Source organism: Amblyomma americanum, chromosome 4 (assembly GCF_052857255.1).
Source record: "Amblyomma americanum isolate KBUSLIRL-KWMA chromosome 4, ASM5285725v1, whole genome shotgun sequence".
NCBI classification, from domain to species: Eukaryota; Metazoa; Arthropoda; class Arachnida; order Ixodida; family Ixodidae; genus Amblyomma; species Amblyomma americanum.
Window position 1 is genome coordinate 98,207,045 of NC_135500.1, and position 16,868 is coordinate 98,223,912.

Sequence of the window (16,868 nt, forward strand, 5' to 3'; positions counted from 1 at the left end):
CACGCCGACGGAGACGTCAGAATGAGAGCCGGAAAGCCAAGCGGTCGCTTCCGTTTTGCCACAAGCACGCACGGAGTTTCGCGTCCGCACGTACGTACACGCTGCCAGTGGGAATTTGTTATTTATAACAAAATCACGACACCTCCTAGAGTTGCTTGAGGCGTATTGGATCACTTATATAACTGTGAGGGAAAAAAAGGCGTTATAGAGACGAAAAAAATGCAAAAGAAGTGCCATCAGCACTCGGTGTTCCCAGGTGGTCTCCCTCCCAAGTACTGACCGAGCCCAATGCTGCTTAGCTTCGGTGATCGGACGAGAACCGGCGTATTCAGCATGGTATGGCCGATGGCGAGAGACTCAGCGTTTCAAGCGCTTATGTACCGTGTGCGGCCCCTCCCGGATGCAAGCCTTCGCACAGATACTTCCGTCGAGTGTGGCAACAGGCGCCGAGCGTGCAATTACGTGCCCTGGACTTTTCTCAGCCGTTCTGGCGATCGTAACGCACTGTGGCATGTACCGAAAGAGCAGCGGGAGCAAGCCTGTATTGTTGGCGCATGGACTGGGTAGGGAATGCGTGTCGACTATATCGATGAACGCTAATTGTGCGTTCATGCGCACTGTTATGCGCACACTGGGCCTCCGTGCTATCTCGGCGCGTTGCCGTATTTTAATCTGCACTGTACACGCCGACGCACACGTCAGAATGAGAGCCGGAAAGCCAAGCGGTCGCTTCCGTTTTGCCACAAGCACGCACGGAGTTTCGCGTCCGCACGTACGTGTACGCTGCCAGTGGGAATTTGTTATTTATAACAAAATCACGACACCTCCTAGAGTTGCTTGAGGCGTATTGGATCACTTATATAACTGTGAGGAAAAAAAAAAGGCGTTATAGATGCGAAAAAAATGCAAAAGAAGTGCCATCAGCACTCGGTGTTCCCAGGTGGTCTCCCTCCCAAGTACTGACCGAGCCCAATGCTGCTTAGCTTCGGTGATCGGACGAGAACCGGCGTATTCAGCATGGTATGGCCGATGGCGAGAGACTCAGCGTTTCAAGCGCTTATGTACTGTGTGCGGCCCCTCCCGGATGCAAACCTTCGCACAGATACTTCCGTCGAGTGTGGCAACAGGCGCCGAGCGAGCAATTACGTGCCCTGGGCTTTTATCAGCCGTTCTGGCGATCGTAACGCACTGTGGCATGTACCGAAAGAGCAGCGGGAGCAAGCCTGTATTGTTGGCGCATGGACTGGGTAGGGAATGCGTGTCGACTATATCGATGAACGCTAATTGTGCGTTCATGCGCACTGTTATGCGCACACTGGGCCTCCGTGCTATCTCGGCGCGTTGCCGTATTTTAATCTGCACTGTACACGCCGACGCACACGTCAGAATGAGAGCCGGAAAGCCAAGCGGTCGCTTCCGTTTTGCCACAAGCACGCACGGAGTTTCGCGTCCGCACGTACGTGTACGCTGCCAGTGGGAATTTGTTATTTATAACAAAATCACGACACCTCCTAGAGTTGCTTGAGGCGTATTGGATCACTTATATAACTGTGAGGAAAAAAAAAGGCGTTATAGAGACGAAAAAAATGCAAAAGAAGTGCCATCAGCACTCGGTGTTCCCAGGTGGTCTCCCTCCCAAGTACTGACCGAGCCCAATGCTGCTTAGCTTCGGTGATCGGACGAGAACCGGCGTATTCAGCATGGTATGGCCGATGGCGAGAGACTGAGCGATTCAAGCGCTTATGTACTGTGTGCGGCCTCTCCCGGATGCAAACCTTCGCACAGATACTTCCGTCGAGTGTGGCAACAGGCGCCGAGCGAGCAATTACGTGCCCTGGGCTTTTATCAGCCGTTCTGGCGATCGTAACGCACTGTGGCATGCACCGAAAGAGCAACGGGAGCAAGCCTGTATTGTTGGCGCATGGACTGGGTAGGGAATGCGTGTCGACCATATCGATGAACGCTAATTGTGCGTTCATGCGCACTGTTATGCGCACACTGGGCCTCCGTGCTATCTCGGCGCGTTGCCGTATTTAATCTGCACTGTACACGCCGACGGAGACGTCAGAATGAGAGCCGGAAAGCCAAGCGGTCGCTTCCGTTTTGCCACAAGCACGCACGGAGTTTCGCGTCCGCACGTACGTACACGCTGCCAGTGGGAATTTGTTATTTATAACAAAATCACGACACCTCCTAGAGTTGCTTGAGGCGTATTGGATCACTTATATAACTGTGAGGGAAAAAAAAGGCGTTACAGAGACGAAAAAAATGCAAAAGAAGTGCCATCAGCACTCGGTGTTCCCAGGTGGTCTCCCTCCCAAGTACTGACCGAACCCAATGCTGCTTAGCTTCGGTGATCGGACGAGAACCGGCGTATTCAGCATGGTATGGCCGATGGCGAGAGACTCAGCGTTTCAAGCGCTTATGTACCGTGTGCGGCCCCTCCCGGATGCAAGCCTTCGCACAGATACTTCCGTCGAGTGTGGCAACAGGCGCCGAGCGTGCAATTACGTGCCCTGGGCTTTTATCAGCCGTTCTGGCGATCGTAACGCACTGTGGCATGCACCGAAAGAGCAACGGGAGCAAGCCTGTATTGTTGGCGCATGGACTGGGTAGGGAATGCGTGTCGACTATATCGATGAACGCTAATTGTGCGTTCATGCGCACTGTTATGCGCACACTGGGCCTCCGTGCTATCTCGGCGCGTTGCCGTATTTTAATCTGCACTGTACACGCCGACGGAGACGTCAGAATGAGAGCCGGAAAGCCAAGCGGTCGCTTCCGTTTTGCCACAAGCACGCACGGAGTTTCGCGTCCGCACGTACGTACACGCTGCCAGTGGGAATTTGTTATTTATAACAAAATCACGACACCTCGTAGAGTTGCTTGAGGCGTATTGGATCACTTATATAACTGTGAGGGAAAAAAAGGCGTTATAGAGACGAAAAAAAATGCAAAAGAAGTGCCATCAGCACTCGGTGTTCCCAGGTGGTCTCCCTCCCAAGTACTGACCGAGCCCAATGCTGCTTAGCTTCGGTGATCGGACGAGAACCGGCGTATTCAGCATGGTATGGCCGATGGCGAGAGACTCAGCGTTTCAAGCGCTTATGTACTGTGTGCGGCCCCTCCCGGATGCAAACCTTCGCACAGATACTTCCGTCGAGTGTGGCAACAGGCGCCGAGCGAGCAATTACGTGCCCTGGGCTTTTATCAGCCGTTCTGGCGATCGTAACGCACTGTGGCATGTACCGAAAGAGCAGCGGGAGCAAGCCTGTATTGTTGGCGCATGGACTGGGTAGGGAATGCGTGTCGACTATATCGATGAACGCTAATTGTGCGTTCATGCGCACTGTTATGCGCACACTGGGCCTCCGTGCTATCTCGGCGCGTTGCCGTATTTTAATCTGCACTGTACACGCCGACGCACACGTCAGAATGAGAGCCGGAAAGCCAAGCGGTCGCTTCCGTTTTGCCACAAGCACGCACGGAGTTTCGCGTCCGCACGTACGTGTACGCTGCCAGTGGGAATTTGTTATTTATAACAAAATCACGACACCTCCTAGAGTTGCTTGAGGCGTATTGGATCACTTATATAACTGTGAGGAAAAAAAAAGGCGTTATAGAGACGAAAAAAATGCAAAAGAAGTGCCATCAGCACTCGGTGTTCCCAGGTGGTCTCCCTCCCAAGTACTGACCGAGCCCAATGCTGCTTAGCTTCGGTGATCGGACGAGAACCGGCGTATTCAGCATGGTATGGCCGATGGCGAGAGACTGAGCGATTCAAGCGCTTATGTACTGTGTGCGGCCTCTCCCGGATGCAAACCTTCGCACAGATACTTCCGTCGAGTGTGGCAACAGGCGCCGAGCGAGCAATTACGTGCCCTGGGCTTTTATCAGCCGTTCTGGCGATCGTAACGCACTGTGGCATGCACCGAAAGAGCAACGGGAGCAAGCCTGTATTGTTGGCGCATGGACTGGGTAGGGAATGCGTGTCGACCATATCGATGAACGCTAATTGTGCGTTCATGCGCACTGTTATGCGCACACTGGGCCTCCGTGCTATCTCGGCGCGTTGCCGTATTTAATCTGCACTGTACACGCCGACGGAGACGTCAGAATGAGAGCCGGAAAGCCAAGCGGTCGCTTCCGTTTTGCCACAAGCACGCACGGAGTTTCGCGTCCGCACGTACGTACACGCTGCCAGTGGGAATTTGTTATTTATAACAAAATCACGACACCTCCTAGAGTTGCTTGAGGCGTATTGGATCACTTATATAACTGTGAGGGAAAAAAAAGGCGTTACAGAGACGAAAAAAATGCAAAAGAAGTGCCATCAGCACTCGGTGTTCCCAAGTGGTCTCCCTCCCAAGTACTGACCGAACCCAATGCTGCTTAGCTTCGGTGATCGGACGAGAACCGGCGTATTCAGCATGGTATGGCCGATGGCGAGAGACTCAGCGTTTCAAGCGCTTATGTACCGTGTGCGGCCCCTCCCGGATGCAAGCCTTCGCACAGATACTTCCGTCGAGTGTGGCAACAGGCGCCGAGCGTGCAATTACGTGCCCTGGGCTTTTATCAGCCGTTCTGGCGATCGTAACGCACTGTGGCATGCACCGAAAGAGCAACGGGAGCAAGCCTGTATTGTTGGCGCATGGACTGGGTAGGGAATGCGTGTCGACTATATCGATGAACGCTAATTGTGCGTTCATGCGCACTGTTATGCGCACACTGGGCCTCCGTGCTATCTCGGCGCGTTGCCGTATTTTAATCTGCACTGTACACGCCGACGGAGACGTCAGAATGAGAGCCGGAAAGCCAAGCGGTCGCTTCCGTTTTGCCACAAGCACGCACGGAGTTTCGCGTCCGCACGTACGTACACGCTGCCAGTGGGAATTTGTTATTTATAACAAAATCACGACACCTCGTAGAGTTGCTTGAGGCGTATTGGATCACTTATATAACTGTGAGGGAAAAAAAAGGCGTTATAGAGACGAAAAAAAATGCAAAAGAAGTGCCATCAGCACTCGGTGTTCCCAGGTGGTCTCCCTCCCAAGTACTGACTGAGCCCAATGCTGCTTAGCTTCGGTGATCGGACGAGGACCGGCGTATTCAGCATGGTATGGCCGATGGCGAGAGACAGCGTTTCAAGCGCTTATGTGCTGTGTGCGGCCCCTCCCGGATGCAAACCTTCGCACAGATACTTCCGTCGAGTGTGGCAACAGGCGCCGAGCGAGCAATTACGTGCCCTGGGCTTTTATCAGCCGTTCTGGCGATCGTAACGCACTGTGGCATGCACCGAAAGAGCAACGGGAGCAAGCCTGTATTGTTGGCGCATCGGCTGGGTAGGGAATGCGTGTCGACTATATCGATGAACGCTAATTGTGCGTTCCTGCGCACTGTTATGCGCACACTGGGCCTCCGTGCTATCTCGGCGCGTTGCCGTATTTTAATCTGCACTGTACACGCCGACGCACACGTCAGAATGAGAGTCGGAAAGCCAAGCGGTCGCTTCCGTTTTGCCACAAGCACGCACGGAGTTTCGCGTCCGCACGTACGTGTACGCTGCCAGTGGGAATTTGTTATTTATAACAAAATCACGACACCTCCTAGAGTTGCTTGAGGCGTATTGGATCACTTATAAAACTGTGAGGAAAAAAAGGCGTTATAGAGACGAAAAAAATGCAAAAGAAGTGCCATCAGCACTCGGTGTTCCCAGGTGGTCTCCCTCCCAAGTACTGACCGAGCCCAATGCTGCTTAGCTTCGGTGATCGGACGAGAACCGGCGTATTCAGCATGGTATGGCCGATGGCGAGAAACACAGCGTTTCAAGCGCTTATGTACCGTGTGCGGCCCCTCCCGGATACAAGCCTTCGCACAGATACTTCCGTCGAGTGTGGCAACAGGCGCCGAGCGTGCAATTACGTGCCCTGGACTTTTCTCAGCCGTTCTGGCGATCGTAACGCACTGTGGCATGTACCGAAAGAGCAGCGGGAGCAAGCCTGTATTGTTGGCGCATGGACTGGGTAGGGAATGCGTGTCGACTATATCGATGAACGCTAATTGTGCGTTCATGCGCACTGTTATGCGCACACTGGGCCTCCGTGCTATCTCGGCGCGTTGCCGTATTTAATCTGCACTGTACACGCCGACGGAGACGTCAGAATGAGAGCCGGAAAGCCAAGCGGTCGCTTCCGTTTTGCCACAAGCACGCACGGAGTTTCGCGTCCGCACGTACGTACACGCTGCCAGTGGGAATTTGTTATTTATAACAAAATCACGACACCTCCTAGAGTTTCTTGAGGCGTATTGGATCACTTATATAACTGTGAGGGAAAAAAAGGCGTTATAGAGACGAAAAAAATGCAAAAGAAGTGCCATCAGCACTCGGTGTTCCCAGGTGGTCTCCCTCCCAAGTACTGACCGAGCCCAATGCTGCTTAGCTTCGGTGATCGGACGAGAACCGGCGTATTCAGCATGGTATGGCCGATGGCGAGAGACTCAGCGTTTCAAGCGCTTATGTACCGTGTGCGGCCCCTCCCGGATGCAAGCCTTCGCACAGATACTTTCGTCGAGTGTGGCAACAGGCGCCGAGCGTGCAATTACGTGCCCTGGACTTTTCTCAGCCGTTCTGGCGATCGTAACGCACTGTGGCATGTACCGAAAGAGCAGCGGGAGCAAGCCTGTATTGTTGGCGCATGGACTGGGTAGGGAATGCGTGTCGACTATATCGATGAACGCTAATTGTGCGTTCATGCGCACTGTTATGCGCACACTGGGCCTCCGTGCTATCTCGGCGCGTTGCCGTATTTTAATCTGCACTGTACACGCCGACGCACACGTCAGAATGAGAGCCGGAAAGCCAAGCGGTCGCTTCCGTTTTGCCACAAGCACGCACGGAGTTTCGCGTCCGCACGTACGTGTACGCTGCCAGTGGGAATTTGTTATTTATAACAAAATCACGACACCTCCTAGAGTTGCTTGAGGCGTATTGGATCACTTATATAACTGTGAGGAAAAAAAAAGGCGTTATAGAGACGAAAAAAATGCAAAAGAAGTGCCATCAGCACTCGGTGTTCCCAGGTGGTCTCCCTCCCAAGTACTGACCGAGCCCAATGCTGCTTAGCTTCGGTGATCGGACGAGAACCGGCGTATTCAGCATGGTATGGCCGATGGCGAGAAACTCAGCGTTTCAAGCGCTTATGTACTGTGTGCGGCCCCTCCCGGATGCAAACCTTCGCACAGATACTTCCGTCGAGTGTGGCAACAGGCGCCGAGCGAGCAATTACGTGCCCTGGGCTTTTATCAGCCGTTCTGGCGATCGTAACGCACTGTGGCATGCACCGAAAGAGCAACGGGAGCAAGCCTGTATTGTTGGCGCATGGACTGGGTAGGGAATGCGTGTCGACCATATCGATGAACGCTAATTGTGCGTTCATGCGCACTGTTATGCGCACACTGGGCCTCCGTGCTATCTCGGCGCGTTGCCGTATTTAATCTGCACTGTACACGCCGACGGAGACGTCAGAATGAGAGCCGGAAAGCCAAGCGGTCGCTTCCGTTTTGCCACAAGCACGCACGGAGTTTCGCGTCCGCACGTACGTACACGCTGCCAGTGGGAATTTGTTATTTATAACAAAATCACGACACCTCCTAGAGTTGCTTGAGGCGTATTGGATCACTTATATAACTGTGAGGAAAAAAAAAGGCGTTATAGAGACGAAAAAAATGCAAAAGAAGTGCCATCAGCACTCGGTGTTCCCAGGTGGTCTCCCTCCCAAGTACTGACCGAGCCCAATGCTGCTTAGCTTCGGTGATCGGACGAGAACCGGCGTATTCAGCATGGTATGGCCGATGGCGAGAGACTCAGCGTTTCAAGCGCTTATGTACTGTGTGCGGCCCCTCCCGGATGCAAACCTTCGCACAGATACTTCCGTCGAGTGTGGCAACAGGCGCCGAGCGAGCAATTACGTGCCCTGGGCTTTTATCAGCCGTTCTGGCGATCGTAACGCACTGTGGCATGCACCGAAAGAGCAACGGGAGCAAGCCTGTATTGTTGGCGCATCGGCTGGGTAGGGAATGCGTGTCGACTATATCGATGAACGCTAATTGTGCGTTCCTGCGCACTGTTATGCGCACACTGGGCCTCCGTGCTATCTCGGCGCGTTGCCGTATTTAATCTGCACTGTACACGCCGACGCAGACGTCAGAATGAGAGCCGGAAAGCCAAGCGGTCGCTTCCGTTTTGCCACGAGCACGCACGGAGAATCGCGTCCGCACGTACGTACACGCTGCCAGTGGGAATTTGTTATTTATAACAAAATCACGACACCTCCTAGAGTTGCTTGAGGCGTATTGGATCACTTATATAACTGTGAGGGAAAAAAAAGGCGTTATAGAGACGAAAAAAATGCAAAAGAAGTGCCATCAGCACTCGGTGTTCCCAGGTGGTCTCCCTCCCAAGTACTGACCGAGCCCAATGCTGCTTAGCTTCGGTGATCGGACGAGAACCGGCGTATTCAGCATGGTATGGCCGATGGCGAGAGACTCAGCGTTTCAAGCGCTTATGTACCGTGTGCGGCCCCTCCCGGATGCAAGCCTTCGCACAGATACTTCCGTCGAGTGTGGCAACAGGCGCCGAGCGAGCAATTACGTGCCCTGGGCTTTTATCAGCCGTTCTGGCGATCGTAACGCACTGTGGCATGCACCGAAAGAGCAACGGGAGCAAGCCTGTATTGTTGGCGCATCGGCTGGGTAGGGAATGCGTGTCGACTATATCGATGAACGCTAATTGTGCTTTCCTGCGCACTGTTATGCGCACACTGGTCCTCCGTACTATCTCGGCGCGTTGCCGTATTTTAATCTGCACTGTACACGCCGACGCAGACGTCAGAATGAGAGCCGGAAAGCCAAGCGGTCGCTTCCGTTTTGCCACGAGCACGCACGGAGAATCGCGTCCGCACGTACGTACACGCTGCCAAAGGGAATTTGTTATTTATAACAAAATCACGACACCTCCTAGAGTTGCTTGAGGCGTATTGGATCACTTATATAACTGTGAGGGAAAAAAAAAGGCGTTATAGAGACGAAAAAAATGCAAAAGAAGTGCCATCAGCACTCGGTGTTCCCAGGTGGTCTCCCTCCCAAGTACTGACCGAGCCCAATGCTGCTTAGCTTCGGTGATCGGACGAGAACCGGCGTATTCAGCATGGTATGGCCGATGGCGAGAGACTCAGCGTTTCAAGCGCTTATGTACCGTGTGCGGCCCCTCCCGGATGCAAGCCTTCGCACAGATACTTCCGTCGAGTGTGGCAACAGGCGCCGAGCGTGCAATTACGTGCCCTGGACTTTTCTCAGCCGTTCTGGCGATCGTAACGCACTGTGGCATGTACCGAAAGAGCAGCGGGAGCAAGCCTGTATTGTTGGCGCATGGACTGGGTAGGGAATGCGTGTCGACTATATCGATGAACGCTAATTGTGCGTTCATGCGCACTGTTATGCGCACACTGGGCCTCCGTGCTATCTCGGCGCGTTGCCGTATTTTAATCTGCACTGTACACGCCGACGCACACGTCAGAATGAGAGCCGGAAAGCCAAGCGGTCGCTTCCGTTTTGCCACAAGCACGCACGGAGTTTCGCGTCCGCACGTACGTGTACGCTGCCAGTGGGAATTTGTTATTTATAACAAAATCACGACACCTTCTAGAGTTGCTTGAGGCGTATTGGATCACTTATATAACTGTGAGGAAAAAAAAGGCGTTATAGAGACGAAAAAAATGCAAAAGAAGTGCCATCAGCACTCGGTGTTCCCAGGTGGTCTCTTTCCCAAGTACTGACCGAGCCCAATGCTGCTTAGCTTCGGTGATCGGACGAGAACCGGCGTATTCAGCATGGTATGGCCGATGGCGAGAGACTCAGCGTTTCAAGCGCTTATGTACTGTGTGCGGCCCCTCCCGGATGCAAACCTTCGCACAGATACTTCCGTCGAGTGTGGCAACAGGCGCCGAGCGAGCAATTACGTGCCCTGGGCTTTTATCAGCCGTTCTGGCGATCGTAACGCACTGTGGCATGCACCGAAAGAGCAACGGGAGCAAGCCTGTATTGTTGGCGCATCGGCTGGGTAGGGAATGCGTGTCGACTATATCGATGAACGCTAATTGTGCGTTCCTGCGCACTGTTATGCGCACACTGGGCCTCCGTGCTATCTCGGCGCGTTGCCGTATTTTAATCTGCACTGTACACGCCGACGCACACGTCAGAATGAGAGCCGGAAAGCCAAGCGGTCGCTTCCGTTTTGCCACAAGCACGCACGGAGTTTCGCGTCCGCACGTACGTGTACGCTGCCAGTGGGAATTTGTTATTTATAACAAAATCACGACACCTCCTAGAGTTCCTTGAGGCGTATTGGATCACTTATATAACTGTGAGGAAAAAAAAAGGCGTTATAGAGACGAAAAAAATGCAAAAGAAGTGCCATCAGCACTCGGTGTTCCCAGGTGGTCTCCCTCCCAAGTACTGACCGAGCCCAATGCTGCTTAGCTTCGGTGATCGGACGAGAACCGGCGTATTCAGCATGGTATGGCCGATGGCGAGAGACACAGCGTTTCAAGCGCTTATGTACTGTGTGCGGCCCCTCCCGGATGCAAACCTTCGCACAGATACTTCCGTCGAGTGTGGCAACAGGCGCCGAGCGAGCAATTACGTGCCCTGGGCTTTTATCAGCCGTTCTGGCGATCGTAACGCACTGTGGCATGCACCGAAAGAGCAACGGGAGCAAGCCTGTATTGTTGGCGCATCGGCTGGGTAGGGAATGCGTGTCGACTATATCGATGAACGCTAATTGTGCGTTCCTGCGCACTGTTATGCGCACACTGGGCCTCCGTGCTATCTCGGCGCGTTGCCGTATTTAATCTGCACTGTACACGCCGACGCAGACGTCAGAATGAGAGCCGGAAAGCCAAGCGGTCGCTTCCGTTTTGCCACGAGCACGCACGGAGAATCGCGTCCGCACGTACGTACACGCTGCCAGTGGGAATTTGTTATTTATAACAAAATCACGACACCTCCTAGAGTTGCTTGAGGCGTATTGGATCACTTATATAACTGTGAGGGAAAAAAAAGGCGTTATAGAGACGAAAAAAATGCAAAAGAAGTGCCATCAGCACTCGGTGTTCCCAGGTGGTCTCCCTCCCAAGTACTGACCGAGCCCAATGCTGCTTAGCTTCGGTGATCGGACGAGAACCGGCGTATTCAGCATGGTATGGCCGATGGCGAGAGACTCAGCGTTTCAAGCGCTTATGTACCGTGTGCGGCCCCTCCCGGATGCAAGCCTTCGCACAGATACTTCCGTCGAGTGTGGCAACAGGCGCCGAGCGAGCAATTACGTGCCCTGGGCTTTTATCAGCCGTTCTGGCGATCGTAACGCACTGTGGCATGCACCGAAAGAGCAACGGGAGCAAGCCTGTATTGTTGGCGCATCGGCTGGGTAGGGAATGCGTGTCGACTATATCGATGAACGCTAATTGTGCTTTCCTGCGCACTGTTATGCGCACACTGGGCCTCCGTACTATCTCGGCGCGTTGCCGTATTTTAATCTGCACTGTACACGCCGACGCAGACGTCAGAATGAGAGCCGGAAAGCCAAGCGGTCGCTTCCGTTTTGCCACAAGCACGCACGGAGTTTCGCGTCCGCACGTATGTAGACGCTGCCAGTGGGAATTTGTTATTTATAACAAAATCACGACACCTCCTAGAGTTGCTTGAGGCGTATTGGATCACTTATATAACTGTGAGGGAAAAAAAGGCGTTATAGAGACGAAAAAAATGCAAAAGAAGTGCCATCAGCACTCGGTGTTCCCAGGTGGTCTCCCTCCCAAGTACTGACCGAGCCCAATGCTGGTTATCTTCGGTGATCGGACGAGAACCGGCGTATTCAGCATGGTATGGCCGATGGCGAGAGACACAGCGTTTCAAGCGCTTATGTACTGTGTGCGGCCCCTCCCGGATGCAAACCTTCGCACAGATACTTCCGTCGAGTGTGGCAACAGGCGCCGAGCGAGCAATTACGTGCCCTGGGCTTTTATCAGCCGTTCTGGCGATCGTAACGCACTGTGGCATGCACCGAAAGAGCAACGGGAGCAAGCCTGTATTGTTGGCGCATCGGCTGGGTAGGGAATGCGTGTCGACTATATCGATGAACGCTAATTGTGCTTTCCTGCGCACTGTTATGCGCACACTGGGCCTCCGTACTATCTCGGCGCGTTGCCGTATTTTAATCTGCACTGTACACGCCGACGCAGACGTCAGAATGAGAGCCGGAAAGCCAAGCGGTCGCTTCCGTTTTGCCACGAGCACGCACGGAGAATCGCGTCCGCACGTACGTACACGCTGCCAGTGGGAATTTGTTATTTATAACAAAATCACGACACCTCCTAGAGTTGCTTGAGGCGTATTGGATCACTTATATAACTGTGAGGGAAAAAAAAAGGCGTTATAGAGACGAAAAAAATGCAAAAGAAGTGCCATCAGCACTCGGTGTTCCCAGGTGGTCTCCCTCCCAAGTACTGACCGAGCCCAATGCTGCTTAGCTTCGGTGATCGGACGAGAACCGGCGTATTCAGCATGGTATGGCCGATGGCGAGAGACTCAGCGTTTCAAGCGCTTATGTACCGTGTGCGGCCCCTCCCGGATGCAAGCCTTCGCACAGATACTTCCGTCGAGTGTGGCAACAGGCGCCGAGCGTGCAATTACGTGCCCTGGACTTTTCTCAGCCGTTCTGGCGATCGTAACGCACTGTGGCATGTACCGAAAGAGCAGCGGGAGCAAGCCTGTATTGTTGGCGCATGGACTGGGTAGGGAATGCGTGTCGACTATATCGATGAACGCTAATTGTGCGTTCATGCGCACTGTTATGCGCACACTGGGCCTCCGTGCTATCTCGGCGCGTTGCCGTATTTTAATCTGCACTGTACACGCCGACGCACACGTCAGAATGAGAGCCGGAAAGCCAAGCGGTCGCTTCCGTTTTGCCACAAGCACGCACGGAGTTTCGCGTCCGCACGTACGTGTACGCTGCCAGTGGGAATTTGTTATTTATAACAAAATCACGACACCTCCTAGAGTTCCTTGAGGCGTATTGGATCACTTATATAACTGTGAGGAAAAAAAAAGGCGTTATAGAGACGAAAAAAATGCAAAAGAAGTGCCATCAGCACTCGGTGTTCCCAGGTGGTCTCCCTCCCAAGTACTGACCGAGCCCAATGCTGCTTAGCTTCGGTGATCGGACGAGAACCGGCGTATTCAGCATGGTATGGCCGATGGCGAGAGACACAGCGTTTCAAGCGCTTATGTACTGTGTGCGGCCCCTCCCGGATGCAAACCTTCGCACAGATACTTCCGTCGAGTGTGGCAACAGGCGCCGAGCGAGCAATTACGTGCCCTGGGCTTTTATCAGCCGTTCTGGCGATCGTAACGCACTGTGGCATGCACCGAAAGAGCAACGGGAGCAAGCCTGTATTGTTGGCGCATCGGCTGGGTAGGGAATGCGTGTCGACTATATCGATGAACGCTAATTGTGCGTTCCTGCGCACTGTTATGCGCACACTGGGCCTCCGTGCTATCTCGGCGCGTTGCCGTATTTAATCTGCACTGTACACGCCGACGCAGACGTCAGAATGAGAGCCGGAAAGCCAAGCGGTCGCTTCCGTTTTGCCACGAGCACGCACGGAGAATCGCGTCCGCACGTACGTACACGCTGCCAGTGGGAATTTGTTATTTATAACAAAATCACGACACCTCCTAGAGTTGCTTGAGGCGTATTGGATCACTTATATATCTGTGAGGGAAAAAAAAGGCGTTATAGAGACGAAAAAAATGCAAAAGAAGTGCCATCAGCACTCGGTGTTCCCAGGTGGTCTCCCTCCCAAGTACTGACCGAGCCCAATGCTGCTTAGCTTCGGTGATCGGACGAGAACCGGCGTATTCAGCATGGTATGGCCGATGGCGAGAGACACAGCGTTTCAAGCGCTTATGTACTGTGTGCGGCCCCTCCCGGATGCAAACCTTCGCACAGATACTTCCGTCGAGTGTGGCAACAGGCGCCGAGCGAGCAATTACGTGCCCTGGGCTTTTATCAGCCGTTCTGGCGATCGTAACGCACTGTGGCATGCACCGAAAGAGCAACGGGAGCAAGCCTGTATTGTTGGCGCATCGGCTGGGTAGGGAATGCGTGTCGACTATATCGATGAACGCTAATTGTGCGTTCCTGCGCACTGTTATGCGCACACTGGGCCTCCGTGCTATCTCGGCGCGTTGCCGTATTTAATCTGCACTGTACACGCCGACGCAGACGTCAGAATGAGAGCCGGAAAGCCAAGCGGTCGCTTCCGTTTTGCCACGAGCACGCACGGAGAATCGCGTCCGCACGTACGTACACGCTGCCAGTGGGAATTTGTTATTTATAACAAAATCACGACACCTCCTAGAGTTGCTTGAGGCGTATTGGATCACTTATATAACTGTGAGGGAAAAAAAAGGCGTTATAGAGACGAAAAAAATGCAAAAGAAGTGCCATCAGCACTCGGTGTTCCCAGGTGGTCTCCCTCCCAAGTACTGACCGAGCCCAATGCTGCTTAGCTTCGGTGATCGGACGAGAACCGGCGTATTCAGCATGGTATGGCCGATGGCGAGAGACTCAGCGTTTCAAGCGCTTATGTACCGTGTGCGGCCCCTCCCGGATGCAAGCCTTCGCACAGATACTTCCGTCGAGTGTGGCAACAGGCGCCGAGCGAGCAATTACGTGCCCTGGGCTTTTATCAGCCGTTCTGGCGATCGTAACGCACTGTGGCATGCACCGAAAGAGCAACGGGAGCAAGCCTGTATTGTTGGCGCATCGGCTGGGTAGGGAATGCGTGTCGACTATATCGATGAACGCTAATTGTGCTTTCCTGCGCACTGTTATGCGCACACTGGGCCTCCGTACTATCTCGGCGCGTTGCCGTATTTTAATCTGCACTGTACACGCCGACGCAGACGTCAGAATGAGAGCCGGAAAGCCAAGCGGTCGCTTCCGTTTTGCCACAAGCACGCACGGAGTTTCGCGTCCGCACGTATGTAGACGCTGCCAGTGGGAATTTGTTATTTATAACAAAATCACGACACCTCCTAGAGTTGCTTGAGGCGTATTGGATCACTTATATAACTGTGAGGGAAAAAAAGGCGTTATAGAGACGAAAAAAATGCAAAAGAAGTGCCATCAGCACTCGGTGTTCCCAGGTGGTCTCCCTCCCAAGTACTGACCGAGCCCAATGCTGGTTATCTTCGGTGATCGGACGAGAACCGGCGTATTCAGCATGGTATGGCCGATGGCGAGAGACACAGCGTTTCAAGCGCTTATGTACTGTGTGCGGCCCCTCCCGGATGCAAACCTTCGCACAGATACTTCCGTCGAGTGTGGCAACAGGCGCCGAGCGAGCAATTACGTGCCCTGGGCTTTTATCAGCCGTTCTGGCGATCGTAACGCACTGTGGCATGCACCGAAAGAGCAACGGGAGCAAGCCTGTATTGTTGGCGCATCGGCTGGGTAGGGAATGCGTGTCGACTATATCGATGAACGCTAATTGTGCTTTCCTGCGCACTGTTATGCGCACACTGGGCCTCCGTACTATCTCGGCGCGTTGCCGTATTTTAATCTGCACTGTACACGCCGACGCAGACGTCAGAATGAGAGCCGGAAAGCCAAGCGGTCGCTTCCGTTTTGCCACGAGCACGCACGGAGAATCGCGTCCGCACGTACGTACACGCTGCCAGTGGGAATTTGTTATTTATAACAAAATCACGACACCTCCTAGAGTTGCTTGAGGCGTATTGGATCACTTATATAACTGTGAGGGAAAAAAAAAGGCGTTATAGAGACGAAAAAAATGCAAAAGAAGTGCCATCAGCACTCGGTGTTCCCAGGTGGTCTCCCTCCCAAGTACTGACCGAGCCCAATGCTGCTTAGCTTCGGTGATCGGACGAGAACCGGCGTATTCAGCATGGTATGGCCGATGGCGAGAGACTCAGCGTTTCAAGCGCTTATGTACCGTGTGCGGCCCCTCCCGGATGCAAGCCTTCGCACAGATACTTCCGTCGAGTGTGGCAACAGGCGCCGAGCGTGCAATTACGTGCCCTGGACTTTTCTCAGCCGTTCTGGCGATCGTAACGCACTGTGGCATGTACCGAAAGAGCAGCGGGAGCAAGCCTGTATTGTTGGCGCATGGACTGGGTAGGGAATGCGTGTCGACTATATCGATGAACGCTAATTGTGCGTTCATGCGCACTGTTATGCGCACACTGGGCCTCCGTGCTATCTCGGCGCGTTGCCGTATTTTAATCTGCACTGTACACGCCGACGCACACGTCAGAATGAGAGCCGGAAAGCCAAGCGGTCGCTTCCGTTTTGCCACAAGCACGCACGGAGTTTCGCGTCCGCACGTACGTGTACGCTGCCAGTGGGAATTTGTTATTTATAACAAAATCACGACACCTCCTAGAGTTCCTTGAGGCGTATTGGATCACTTATATAACTGTGAGGAAAAAAAAAGGCGTTATAGAGACGAAAAAAATGCAAAAGAAGTGCCATCAGCACTCGGTGTTCCCAGGTGGTCTCCCTCCCAAGTACTGACCGAGCCCAATGCTGCTTAGCTTCGGTGATCGGACGAGAACCGGCGTATTCAGCATGGTATGGCCGATGGCGAGAGACACAGCGTTTCAAGCGCTTATGTACTGTGTGCGGCCCCTCCCGGATGCAAACCTTCGCACAGATACTTCCGTCGAGTGTGGCAACAGGCGCCGAGCGAGCAATTACGTGCCCTGGGCTTTTATCAGCCGTT

General features: G+C 53.4%; 24 non-coding genes and 1 pseudogene across 24 annotated transcripts; all 25 read right to left on the reverse strand.

Annotated features, from left to right (window-relative positions):
• Positions 1–231: 231 nt before the first annotated feature.
• Positions 232–350, reverse strand: LOC144130971 (5S ribosomal RNA). Its single transcript, XR_013314395.1, has one exon. It is a non-coding gene; the product is annotated as a 5S ribosomal RNA (ribosomal RNA).
• A 565-nt stretch (positions 351–915) lies between these two features.
• LOC144130972 (5S ribosomal RNA) lies at positions 916–1,034 on the reverse strand. The gene has a single exon (XR_013314396.1). It is a non-coding gene; the product is annotated as a 5S ribosomal RNA (ribosomal RNA).
• A 564-nt stretch (positions 1,035–1,598) lies between these two features.
• On the reverse strand, positions 1,599–1,717 carry LOC144130974 (5S ribosomal RNA). Its single transcript, XR_013314398.1, has one exon. It is a non-coding gene; the product is annotated as a 5S ribosomal RNA (ribosomal RNA).
• A 563-nt stretch (positions 1,718–2,280) lies between these two features.
• Positions 2,281–2,399, reverse strand: LOC144131182 (5S ribosomal RNA). Its single transcript, XR_013314598.1, has one exon. It is a non-coding gene; the product is annotated as a 5S ribosomal RNA (ribosomal RNA).
• A 564-nt stretch (positions 2,400–2,963) lies between these two features.
• Positions 2,964–3,082, reverse strand: LOC144130975 (5S ribosomal RNA). Its single transcript, XR_013314399.1, has one exon. It is a non-coding gene; the product is annotated as a 5S ribosomal RNA (ribosomal RNA).
• Positions 3,083–3,646: 564 nt separating this feature from the next.
• On the reverse strand, positions 3,647–3,765 carry LOC144130976 (5S ribosomal RNA). The gene has a single exon (XR_013314400.1). It is a non-coding gene; the product is annotated as a 5S ribosomal RNA (ribosomal RNA).
• A 563-nt stretch (positions 3,766–4,328) lies between these two features.
• Positions 4,329–4,447, reverse strand: LOC144131232 (5S ribosomal RNA). Its single transcript, XR_013314648.1, has one exon. It is a non-coding gene; the product is annotated as a 5S ribosomal RNA (ribosomal RNA).
• Positions 4,448–5,012: 565 nt separating this feature from the next.
• On the reverse strand, positions 5,013–5,131 carry LOC144130546 (5S ribosomal RNA). The gene has a single exon (XR_013314156.1). It is a non-coding gene; the product is annotated as a 5S ribosomal RNA (ribosomal RNA).
• Positions 5,132–5,691: 560 nt separating this feature from the next.
• LOC144130977 (5S ribosomal RNA) lies at positions 5,692–5,810 on the reverse strand. The gene has a single exon (XR_013314401.1). It is a non-coding gene; the product is annotated as a 5S ribosomal RNA (ribosomal RNA).
• A 562-nt stretch (positions 5,811–6,372) lies between these two features.
• Positions 6,373–6,491, reverse strand: LOC144130978 (5S ribosomal RNA). Its single transcript, XR_013314402.1, has one exon. It is a non-coding gene; the product is annotated as a 5S ribosomal RNA (ribosomal RNA).
• A 564-nt stretch (positions 6,492–7,055) lies between these two features.
• On the reverse strand, positions 7,056–7,174 carry LOC144130981 (5S ribosomal RNA). Its single transcript, XR_013314404.1, has one exon. It is a non-coding gene; the product is annotated as a 5S ribosomal RNA (ribosomal RNA).
• A 563-nt stretch (positions 7,175–7,737) lies between these two features.
• LOC144130982 (5S ribosomal RNA) lies at positions 7,738–7,856 on the reverse strand. Its single transcript, XR_013314405.1, has one exon. It is a non-coding gene; the product is annotated as a 5S ribosomal RNA (ribosomal RNA).
• A 563-nt stretch (positions 7,857–8,419) lies between these two features.
• LOC144130983 (5S ribosomal RNA) lies at positions 8,420–8,538 on the reverse strand. The gene has a single exon (XR_013314406.1). It is a non-coding gene; the product is annotated as a 5S ribosomal RNA (ribosomal RNA).
• A 565-nt stretch (positions 8,539–9,103) lies between these two features.
• On the reverse strand, positions 9,104–9,222 carry LOC144130984 (5S ribosomal RNA). Its single transcript, XR_013314407.1, has one exon. It is a non-coding gene; the product is annotated as a 5S ribosomal RNA (ribosomal RNA).
• A 563-nt stretch (positions 9,223–9,785) lies between these two features.
• On the reverse strand, positions 9,786–9,904 carry LOC144130557 (5S ribosomal RNA; annotated as a pseudogene).
• Positions 9,905–10,468: 564 nt separating this feature from the next.
• Positions 10,469–10,587, reverse strand: LOC144130985 (5S ribosomal RNA). The gene has a single exon (XR_013314409.1). It is a non-coding gene; the product is annotated as a 5S ribosomal RNA (ribosomal RNA).
• Positions 10,588–11,150: 563 nt separating this feature from the next.
• Positions 11,151–11,269, reverse strand: LOC144130987 (5S ribosomal RNA). Its single transcript, XR_013314411.1, has one exon. It is a non-coding gene; the product is annotated as a 5S ribosomal RNA (ribosomal RNA).
• A 563-nt stretch (positions 11,270–11,832) lies between these two features.
• LOC144131235 (5S ribosomal RNA) lies at positions 11,833–11,951 on the reverse strand. The gene has a single exon (XR_013314652.1). It is a non-coding gene; the product is annotated as a 5S ribosomal RNA (ribosomal RNA).
• Positions 11,952–12,516: 565 nt separating this feature from the next.
• LOC144130988 (5S ribosomal RNA) lies at positions 12,517–12,635 on the reverse strand. Its single transcript, XR_013314412.1, has one exon. It is a non-coding gene; the product is annotated as a 5S ribosomal RNA (ribosomal RNA).
• Positions 12,636–13,199: 564 nt separating this feature from the next.
• LOC144130989 (5S ribosomal RNA) lies at positions 13,200–13,318 on the reverse strand. Its single transcript, XR_013314413.1, has one exon. It is a non-coding gene; the product is annotated as a 5S ribosomal RNA (ribosomal RNA).
• A 563-nt stretch (positions 13,319–13,881) lies between these two features.
• On the reverse strand, positions 13,882–14,000 carry LOC144130990 (5S ribosomal RNA). Its single transcript, XR_013314414.1, has one exon. It is a non-coding gene; the product is annotated as a 5S ribosomal RNA (ribosomal RNA).
• Positions 14,001–14,563: 563 nt separating this feature from the next.
• Positions 14,564–14,682, reverse strand: LOC144130991 (5S ribosomal RNA). Its single transcript, XR_013314415.1, has one exon. It is a non-coding gene; the product is annotated as a 5S ribosomal RNA (ribosomal RNA).
• A 563-nt stretch (positions 14,683–15,245) lies between these two features.
• LOC144131236 (5S ribosomal RNA) lies at positions 15,246–15,364 on the reverse strand. The gene has a single exon (XR_013314653.1). It is a non-coding gene; the product is annotated as a 5S ribosomal RNA (ribosomal RNA).
• A 565-nt stretch (positions 15,365–15,929) lies between these two features.
• Positions 15,930–16,048, reverse strand: LOC144130992 (5S ribosomal RNA). Its single transcript, XR_013314416.1, has one exon. It is a non-coding gene; the product is annotated as a 5S ribosomal RNA (ribosomal RNA).
• Positions 16,049–16,612: 564 nt separating this feature from the next.
• LOC144130993 (5S ribosomal RNA) lies at positions 16,613–16,731 on the reverse strand. Its single transcript, XR_013314417.1, has one exon. It is a non-coding gene; the product is annotated as a 5S ribosomal RNA (ribosomal RNA).
• Between the last annotated feature and the right edge of the window lie 137 nt (positions 16,732–16,868).